The sequence below is a fragment of the Poecilia latipinna genome, unplaced genomic scaffold (assembly GCF_001443285.1).
Source record: "Poecilia latipinna isolate Pla-1442-1.1 unplaced genomic scaffold, P_latipinna-1.0 Scaffold1598, whole genome shotgun sequence".
NCBI classification, from domain to species: domain Eukaryota; kingdom Metazoa; phylum Chordata; class Actinopteri; order Cyprinodontiformes; family Poeciliidae; genus Poecilia; species Poecilia latipinna.
The window spans coordinates 101,636-111,312 of record NW_015114214.1 but is presented as its reverse complement, the minus strand read 5'-3'; the positions used below and the strand labels follow the sequence as shown (position 1 = coordinate 111,312).

The 9,677-nt window shown below is 37.3% G+C and overlaps 1 long non-coding RNA gene across 1 annotated transcript in view; it reads right to left on the bottom strand.

Moving 5' to 3' along the window:
- LOC106963912 (uncharacterized) overlaps nucleotides 1-9,322 on the bottom strand; it is a 46,125-nt gene extending 36,803 nt beyond the window's left edge. The window contains exons 1-2 of the long non-coding RNA XR_001428282.1: nucleotides 9,239-9,322; nucleotides 8,673-8,738 (exon numbers count right to left, since the gene is read on the bottom strand). This is a non-coding gene — a long non-coding RNA (uncharacterized LOC106963912). The remainder of the gene's footprint in view (nucleotides 1-8,672; nucleotides 8,739-9,238) is intronic.
- Nucleotides 9,323-9,677: the final 355 nt, after the last annotated feature.

The window sequence follows — 9,677 nt, the reverse complement described above, 5'->3', positions numbered from 1 at the left end:
ACGAATAAAATTTGATTGATTGATATAACTAGAAAACCTTTCCATGTCTATTGTACACAAGTTGCTTGTGTTTATTTAAACAAACTAACACCTCAGTCTAGAACAAACCATCCCTGTTTTGATACAAGATGATAGCAGGAGACCACAACTGATAGGAAGATGGATGGAGGTAAAAATAGGGAAACTCTGGAAGAAAAGCTGCTTGAACCTGCAGATGGGATGGGGGTTTAACCTTCCAGCAGGATGATCCCAATCATAGAAGCAGAGTTACAAGCAGAACAAGCAAAAAGAAAATTTAAGTCCAGTAGAAAATCTGTGGCAAGATTTTGAAAATAGGAATTCATGAATATGTTTTTTTGAATCTGTCTGATCTTTAGTCATTTTGCAAAGAATTGGGAAAAAGTTCAGGCTGGAAGGTAGAAGAGTAAAGATGGACGACACATAAAATTGCAAAAACATACAATCTTAGAGTATTTTCGTCCTAGTTTCTAGTGCAAATATCTTAGTACTTCTGAAATAACACGAAATTAACTTACAAGTACCTTTTTAGCAGTTTGTCTTAAGTCAGTAAGTCAGAGTTGCACCATAATAAATGAAACATTAACCAACATTTTGATGTATTAATGATGGCGCTTAACAAACTGTAATGTTTACTGGTTTTCTCAATTGTTGACTGTGTGGTGTCTTCTATGACTATGTTTATGTGTTTTTATGACACATTAAACTGCTTTGCTTAAATGTGTTATACCATAAGTGTAACTTCCTGAAGGACCGGTGTGGACGTCTCCCCACCAATATTTCCTGCACCTTCTTTGTGCCTGCATCTATTTGTGTACAGTAACTTGGCAGCAGCTGCACACTGTATTCAAAGCATTAACAGCCAGTCAATGCTTTTTAAAATTCCTTTGTAAAACGTAAATGGTAAGTCCGCTCAGTGATCTAGTGGACTGGACTTACTGTGCACAGCAGTGTGCCACAGGCGCTATTTCTTTGTATTGAGTCTGGAATATTGGTGGTCACTCTACTCACCAACTGCCCCAACCAGACCCAAAAAAGGTTTTGCGTCTTTAATATTAAGGACACATCAGATCTCATCTGCTATGTGTAATTCAGCAGGACAAAAAGTTTTGCCAACCAGCTGAAGGACAACTGTGGAGTCAGAATCACAAGTAGAAAAATACTGTTCTGTTTTTGAAATGTTTAATAAATTTTGATTGTTACAGAATCTCATGTTGTTGATGTTTTTAGCACTTGATAAAATCAGACAATAAAAGGCATCTATGTGATAATTCTTAACAAATATTGATGAATTGTGAAACTGTTTTCAACTGTAGGTAAGCATTGAGCAAATACAGGCTGATTCCATAAATTAGAATATGACTGGAAAGTTCCTTTGTTAGCAGTTCCATCACTAAGTGAAAGACTTTATATAGATTAATTAGATAACTAACGTTTTAACATATTTATATTTTGTAGTATGTTTAATACCTGCTAGAAGGTTTTTCAAAAGGTACTATTAATCTGACAAGCCTGATCACAATGTATATCCTAATTTATTGACTAAGACTGTCTGGCATTCACATGTAAGTTTTGGCTTTATTCTTAGCACTAAAAAAGAAAAGGTCTTAGGGTTAGGAGCTGGGGGCATCAGCGCCCCCAGCTCCTCCTTGTCTCCTTGTCTCCACCAACTTGCAACACAAAGTTACATCCTTGTGCTATACAAATAAGCTTGATTGATTGATTAATACTGATAAAGTTTTTTTCTTATGACATGGGAAAAATGTCTTGTTATAAGTGAAATAATCTGTCAGTTTTTAAAATCAATATTAAGGAATTTACTTATAACAAGCTTCTATATCTTGCTGAAAAGTTAATTGTGGTTAGTTTTGTCTTATTTCAAAACAAATGGGACAAAATATTGAGTGTATGCAATAGAAAATAAACCAAAACTAGATTTTGTGTTTTTGCAGTGTGCCCTAAAATATTGAGAGCTCAAGAGGACCAGATACATATATGTTTATATATTAGTTCTAAACATTTTTGAAAGTGTACTGTAGGTTTTGAAATTCTTCTAATTCACAATACTGCCCAATGTCTTGTTGGTTTGTCGTAGTGACGCAACAAAATGAGGAAAAGGTTAAAGAGTATAAAAGTATTAAAATAAAAATAATTAATACTCCTCCTCTGCAGCACTTCAGCTTGTTTTTCCTTTCTCAGCTTGTGTATTCTTAATTTAATTATTATAAATGGCCTTTAAGCATCACTAGAATATCTGCAGACCAAATGTGACAGGGTGTGATCTGCAGCTGAACTGGCCTCTGCTTGGCCACTCCACACACACACACACACACACACACACACACACACACACACACCTATCTCCCCCAACCTCCTGATAAAGAACTTCGCACAGCAAACAGAGGCCCCTACGTCAGTGTGCACATAGTTAACAACAGGACTAGGACAGAGATTGATGGAGAGATACAGACAAATAAAGCAAGACAGGCAGAAGAGAGCAAGAGGGGACTGAAAAGAAAGGTGGTGTTGAGGTGGGGGGGGGGGCATACTGTGAGGGCATCCAACACCGGAGAGAAGATAAAAATCACACAGGAGGCCGAGCCAAGCGGCAGAGAAGGCCAAGTACTGCAGGCCTGTGAAAGGCGGTCTGTGTAGCCGAGTTGTGACATTTGTTTCTTATTGTCTAAATGGCAGCTGTAAGCGTCCCCCCACCCCTGGCTTTGCTCCGACCCGCCTTGACAGGGAGATAACCATATTAGGATGTGTATGGTAAAGTAAACAATAACATAGTTGCAATAAGATGGAAACTTTTCAGCTAATGGTGTTTGTCATTTCTGTTTTCATAGCACCGAGCCCTGTGTTTTTTTGTTTTTTTTTTATTCAGCTAGAGAGACATTGTTTCTGAAAACAACACAGGAGCCAAGGCTAAAATGAGAGCGGGGAGGGAGAAGAAAAAAAGGGACAAAATCATCAATAAATATCAGCTTTTTTTAAAAAAAAGCCCTCACTTGTGTCATTTGATGACACAAATAAACCCACATTTGGCTAGAAAGAGCTTTTTTCTGGTTTTTGTAAATTTCAGGCCACGTCCATGCTGCTGCAGGCCAAGTTTGAAGCTTTTTTCCCCCATCGATGTTCCCATAAACTTGAGCTGAGTAACAAGAAATAACAAGAATGATGTCAACAAAAATATTATATAAGTTTTCACTGCCCCATAAAAAGTGATTGTGGGAGTAGACTGTTGGAGAGAAAGAAAAAAAAAGCAGTTTTACTTTTCAAGCCTCCCATAACATGATACTGGATATTCTAAACTTCATTCCCTGCAAAAATTCTTTATTTATCTCTTACTGACCTTTACACAAACCACAATGGTGGGTCAAGTTCAGATGAAACCTAAAGCTGGGGTAAAACAACTGGTGGATTCCCTCTAAGAGCCCAACAACAGGAAGTGAAACCAGAACCCTGGTTTTCAGCTCGACTGTCAGTTCAAAACTACTTCACTTGAAAAATATGGACCAATGACCAGCAGGAAATTATCTGGATAAGTGCTGACCTTTGAGATAACCACAGAAGAAACCACATAGGTGTGTCGCAATGTACAGTTTGACTCAACATTCCTAAAATAGAAAAAAAAATCCCCTTAAAAAATAGGAAGGAGGATGTATTTTCTAGGTATGAACAAAATAATTTATTATATGACAGATGAAGAGAAATTAAGACTTTTTATTTTAAAAAATGTGACCAATATAGAATAATCCAGTTATGGTGTAACTTATCCATATGCTATGGATTTTCTATTAATTTTGTGAAATAGCCCTTATGGCTAGCTTGTAGGATCATTAGCGGCTAAAGGTTAGCCTGTTGCAGTAGGTTTACAATGCTTCCAAATTATTTGTTCAATTTCTTTTAGTCTGTCAAAATATATTATTTTCCACTGCTCAGTTTGCTGCCTAGTGAACAATTTAAAAGGAATGGAGACTCACTACCCACCTCACAAAAAACGTCTTTAGTTATGACCTCCACCAGTGCAATTTGGGGACCACTTCTTTCCCCGCTTCCAAATATTAGTCTGAATTTCTAAATAGATTATCAAACTTAAAACCCTTGTATTAACGGGCTCACATTATTAGCTTGAACTTAATTATACCAGATGAAATTACACACTTAAATCAATTATACTACAAAACATAAAATCTTACCAAGTATTTTTGGTCTATTTTTAGTACAAATATCTTAGTACACTTGAAATAAAATAAAACTAACTTACAAGTAATTTTTGTACAAGATATAGGAGCTTGTTTTAAAAGTATAGTTTCACTGGCAGATTATTTCACTAATAAGAAAAAAAGAGAAAAAAGTGAAACAATCTGTCAATTAAACTAGCACTTTTTCCCATTGTTAAGGAATTATTTACTTAAAACAAGCTGCAATATGTTGCTGAAAGGTTTCTTGTAAGTTAATTTTGTGTTATTTCAAATATATTGCAATATTTGCACTATACTAGACCATGAATACTTGGCACTTTCTGCAGTGAGCAGCACGTTGCCAGACAAACTTTACTTTACAAGAAATATTTTGTTTAGTAATAGTTATGCTCATTTTTCTTTATTAACAGTAAAAATTGGAACTGGCCAGGAAGAGAAGAGGGCGAAATATGAAGCAAAGGTCACATTTTTTTTCTTTGAAAACTGTCATTGATATTTTTAGTGTGAAAGAAAAATTAAAAAAAGCTAAAAGCAGTAGAATCTTTAAAGCAGCATTAGAGCACCATCTCTGTGACTAATTCTTATCTTAAAGTGTTTACCTAAAGCAGAGGTTAAGTATTGCAATAGGTGGTTCATTTCACAAGAGGAATTTACAAATATACCATCATTATTAATATGCCATCATAATGGGACTAAAAATGACTTCAGCCATCCCCTTCCCAAATCAACAAACATGTTGCGATCAAAGACTATAATTCTGCAAAAATAAGAAGTGATTTATAGGTGCTAATTCCATTCTTTTGTCTTTAAATTCAATTCAACTTCATCTCAAGCTTCTTTTCCAGAAATGTCTCCTCCAAATGGTTTAATGTTTCACTGATGCCTCGTTTTCCTAACTGTTCACTCCATAGACTGTCTTCGCCTTATCATTTTTTTCCACGACTGCCTGTTTGTGTGTGTGCAGCTGAAAACAAAGTTTATCTTTTTTCGTCTCTCCTTTCGAGTTACCAGAGCTGATTCACAGGCCAGGCCATTAAAAACAAACTTTTACCTTAGCACAAAGGTGAAAATGAATAATTCCTCACTGTGTTCAGTAAAGCAGAAAGCAGCCTTCTTCCTCTTATGTCTACTCCACGTTGACTTCTTTTGTTTGGTCTTCAGCCACTTCTCTCCAGCTCCTGCTCTCTCTCTCAGCCTCATTCTTAATCTTGCAGTGAAAGATGCAAGCAGTTTATTTTTGAACGGCTGAAAGCCATAGTCCATTGGGCAGCCGTCACCAGGTAACTTATTCTTAAAAAGGGATTTGTTTTATAAAATAAACAGAGAAGGAAAAATAAGTCCCACACTGATATTTAGAATGTCATGCAAAGAATTGCAACAAAGTCAAATGACCCAAATCAGAATGGCTGCAACTCATAAGAAATGTCCTTAACCCATCACAACACACCAAGAAACCTCAGTGGTAATACTTTTGTACACCGCAAGAACATAAAATCTTACAAAGTAATTTTTTGGTCTAGTTTCTTGTGTGGACAAAAGTAACTTTTGAGGAATACATATAAGAGCTTGTCTTCAGTCAATGATGCCTTAACATAGACTTTAAAAACTACTAGTTCCACTAGCAGATTATTTCACTTATTAAAAGACATTTTTACAAGACAGAAAATCTCTGCCTGTGGAAATAGAGCTTTATTAATATTAAGAAATTACTGACTTAAAACAGCTTTCTGTATCTTGCTGAAAAGCTACTTGTGAGTTAATTCTGTCTCATTTCATGTGTACTAAGAGAAGAGAAAAGAAAAGGGACTAAAACTATATTTTGTATTTTTGCAGTATATAATATACTTTCAGTTGTGACTGCAGCAGCAGTATCAACTCAGGAGGACTGGATACAAATATCTGTATGTATTTTTATTTGTAAACTTTTTTTTGGCATAAAATCCAAACAAAAATAGTTTTATCATAACAAGACAAAGACAAACCCTAAAAAAAGGTGACGGAGTATAAAAGTATTAAATGTATTATTTTTTAAAGCTGCAAGTGAAAGTTGTGCTGGGGTGCGTGTGTGTCTACAAAAACACACATATGCAACACTGTGCAGTTATTTGACTCCAAAGGCAAAAAAAAATCAAACCCAGAACTGAAGCAAAACTAAAAGGAATTCATCACTTTTTTTTCTTTTCCTTCTGTGATATTCTTCTCATCTTGCTGAAAAAAAGCTCATCTGCAGATGGATTTTTGCTTACTTTTGCCACTTCGGTCAATCTCACGCTGCAGCTCTGGCATGTCAACTGTCTGCATCTGCTAGCTGACTGACATTATCAAAAGCCAGACCGCACTCTATGAATGTGTCAATACATTTCTGACCAGGAGAAGACGTGCCTGTTTGTCACTGATAGAAAAATAGATTGAAACTTGACACGTTTTGTTTTTCCCCCTCCTTGAAGGTATTTTAAATAATCTGAGATCACAGCATTATCAGCTCACTTCCATCCACCTCATCAGAGGTGCAACAGAAAATCTTGCCCTGCTGTGTAACTTTTTCAATTGTTATTATTTAACCTTCATTTTACCAGGATAAAAACCCACTGAGATTAAAAACCTCTTTTTCAAGGGAGTTCTGGCCGAGATACTGTATTCAGCATGTAGGAATGCATTTAAAAGTGTGTAACCTGTTTAAGTCAAACAACAACAGTCGAGCCGGGCGATCTGCCAGAGCAGCGTCCTGATAGTGGCTGATGCGAGCAGTGGGAGCGCGGCATCAGATACAGACAGCAGACGGCAGCCAGGTGAGAGGGTGTTTAGAATCCTCAAACACATCCTGTGATCTCAATCAAAAGGGGAAAAAAGGCTAGAAGAAGCAACAGCGTCACTTTGTGTCACACGATCGTACGGGGATGATAATTTTTCATTTTCACGCCGCCCCGCGTCTATTCCGCCTGACACTGTTTGTAGCCAAGGCAGATAAGCTCAAAGAGTAGATTATGGTGCTTACGGCGCATGAAAAACACAGCAACTAAACTGCCAGTGACAGAAGCGTTTAACTCTCTAGCTGGAAACCTCTCTCCCTCAATCCCCCCGACCATGTGGCACTTTTGCTACAGCGAGTTGTTTATTATGTTCCGAGCGACTCACAAGTGATTAAAGGAGCTCTTAAGAATCAAAGTGTTATAAATGCATGGAAACACAGCCGGCTGTAAATGCCACAGAATTAGAGGCTTACCAAGCCTAATTCTAATACATGGCAATTTTCAGCTTGATGCTGATATAAAGAAATTACTTTTTTTTTTAAGTAACCAATAAATGCAGTGAGGGAAACTATTACAGAGGGCCTATTTTTCATACCAGTATAAAGCTGAACGCGCCCTTTCTGAGCATCCAGCTGTTTGTTTATTCATAACACTTCCATAAAAAGTGGCTCAGACAAAAGGAACTTCAATATTAATAAGGAGAGCAGCAGAAAAAAAGGAAATACTGCAAATATAGAGAAAACTTTGTTTGCACAAGGAATCAGGTGGTTACTGGAATCAAGCAATACACAGCAATACACAGATTATATATATATATATATATATATATATATATATTTCAGATATCAGTTTTAAAAAGATGGTTCAATTCTGAAAACAAAATGAGTTTTACTGGATTTGAAGTTCTTTCTAGATATATTCTTAAGAGCTTGAGTCAGCAACTGTTTGTATCACTTTTTAAATACACATGTACTTTTGCATGCTTATTACACTGCAAAAACACAAAACCTTACCAAGTATTTTTGGTCTAAGGTTAGGAATTATAGAAAATTATTACTTAAATTTCAAGTAATAGTTGACACCAGTCTTGTTGTACCTAAAAGTTATACTCAGCAGCATGTGCTTGCATCTCTTTGCAGGCTTTTTAAATTTAAACTATATCAAATCAGTTCAAATCTACATTTCAGAACAAATGTAAACAAAAAAAATGGCTACAAAAACAGAAGCAATTATTCCAAAACACAGTGTAAATAGTGACACTGAACTGAAGGAAAAACACGATCCTCTGCGTCTCTGAGTATTAACGCTGTCACACAGATCACTTCCCTCAATCTTTCATGGCAACACAGCGGATCATCTAAAGTTCCCATACAAAAGCGGTGATGGGTGTGAAGACCTGACCAGAGCGGCAGAAAGAAGCTAGCTGCGGCTACAAAGCAATCCCTTCTTGTAACTAACCTCTGTCCCTTCACTGCTCACCATGATGGCTTCAGAACGGCGGCTTGTCCGTACCCTCAACGGTGCACATGTTCGATTCCCCAACTCACCCACCCACAAATACACACAAAAATACAGTCCACAAACATGAGAAAAAAACCCACACACATACACTGTTTCAGTTAATTATTAAGCCAATTCAATAAAGTATTCTTACACACTTGTGCAAAAGCTGCAGTCTAGTGAATGATTGTGTGTTTACCTTTTACAAAGACTTGCTTACTGAAAGCAATCTCCAGTTCCAGCGGTACTAAAGCGCCTCCTCACCCTGCGGAAAAAAATAACAGAGAATTATCCAGATTTGGGGAAAATAAGTAATGGCAATAATATTTGTTGTCAGAGGACTTAAGAGGCAGAAACAGCGAGCGCAGGAAAAGCAAAACAGTCCCCAACGAGGCCAGCAGTTGATATTGATCAGGCCGTGTGACGTGTACAAACCTGTCTGATATGTTCTGAGAAATCATCAGCGCAACTCTATCCTCTGCATTCCTGGGCTGTTTGCCTTTTCCCCCACTCTATACCGGCCACTAAGAGCGGGAGCACTACCACCTGAGGTCTGTCCCAGTGCTACAGCATCCCTCACATTCCCATCTGTCAGTTAACTAAAACTACACACCCACTGAAGATAACATGTGAACAATGAGCCCAGTCTGTGACTGAGTGGTTTATTTGCAAGACAAAAACCATTCACATTAGTGGATGCTCCTTTGTCGCCCCACTCCTCCCCTCATCCCCCAACTAGTGCTGGTAAACACCCTGTATCTTTACCTGCTCTACCCTAGCTCAACTTCCTTGGGCTGGTCCTGATCTGCATGCACCAAGCTTCCCGAAAAGGAGCACTCAACCCAGGAAATGAAATACAAAAAAAAAGAGAGAAGGAAACAAAATCTTATTTTTATGGTAAACCTAAAAGTGACTCTGGGGCTCTATAACAGGTGAATTTGAATAAAGGCATTAAAGCATATCCAAATATGTAAGAGAAAAAAAACCCTCTCTCTCACTGTTCTTTTGGCCGTTTAAATTTGACAGTCAAAATTGTGGCCAAGCGTTTTGCCCCAGTGTTTATCTAAGACAAGAGTAAAGTGAGGTTAATAATAATAGAAATACCACAGCACACACTGTCCAGTTCTAGTTTAAAGCTAACAGGTTGACTGTTCTGTAAAATCCATCAGACTCCCATCAGGTGCAGTGTGTTACCTAGAGAACA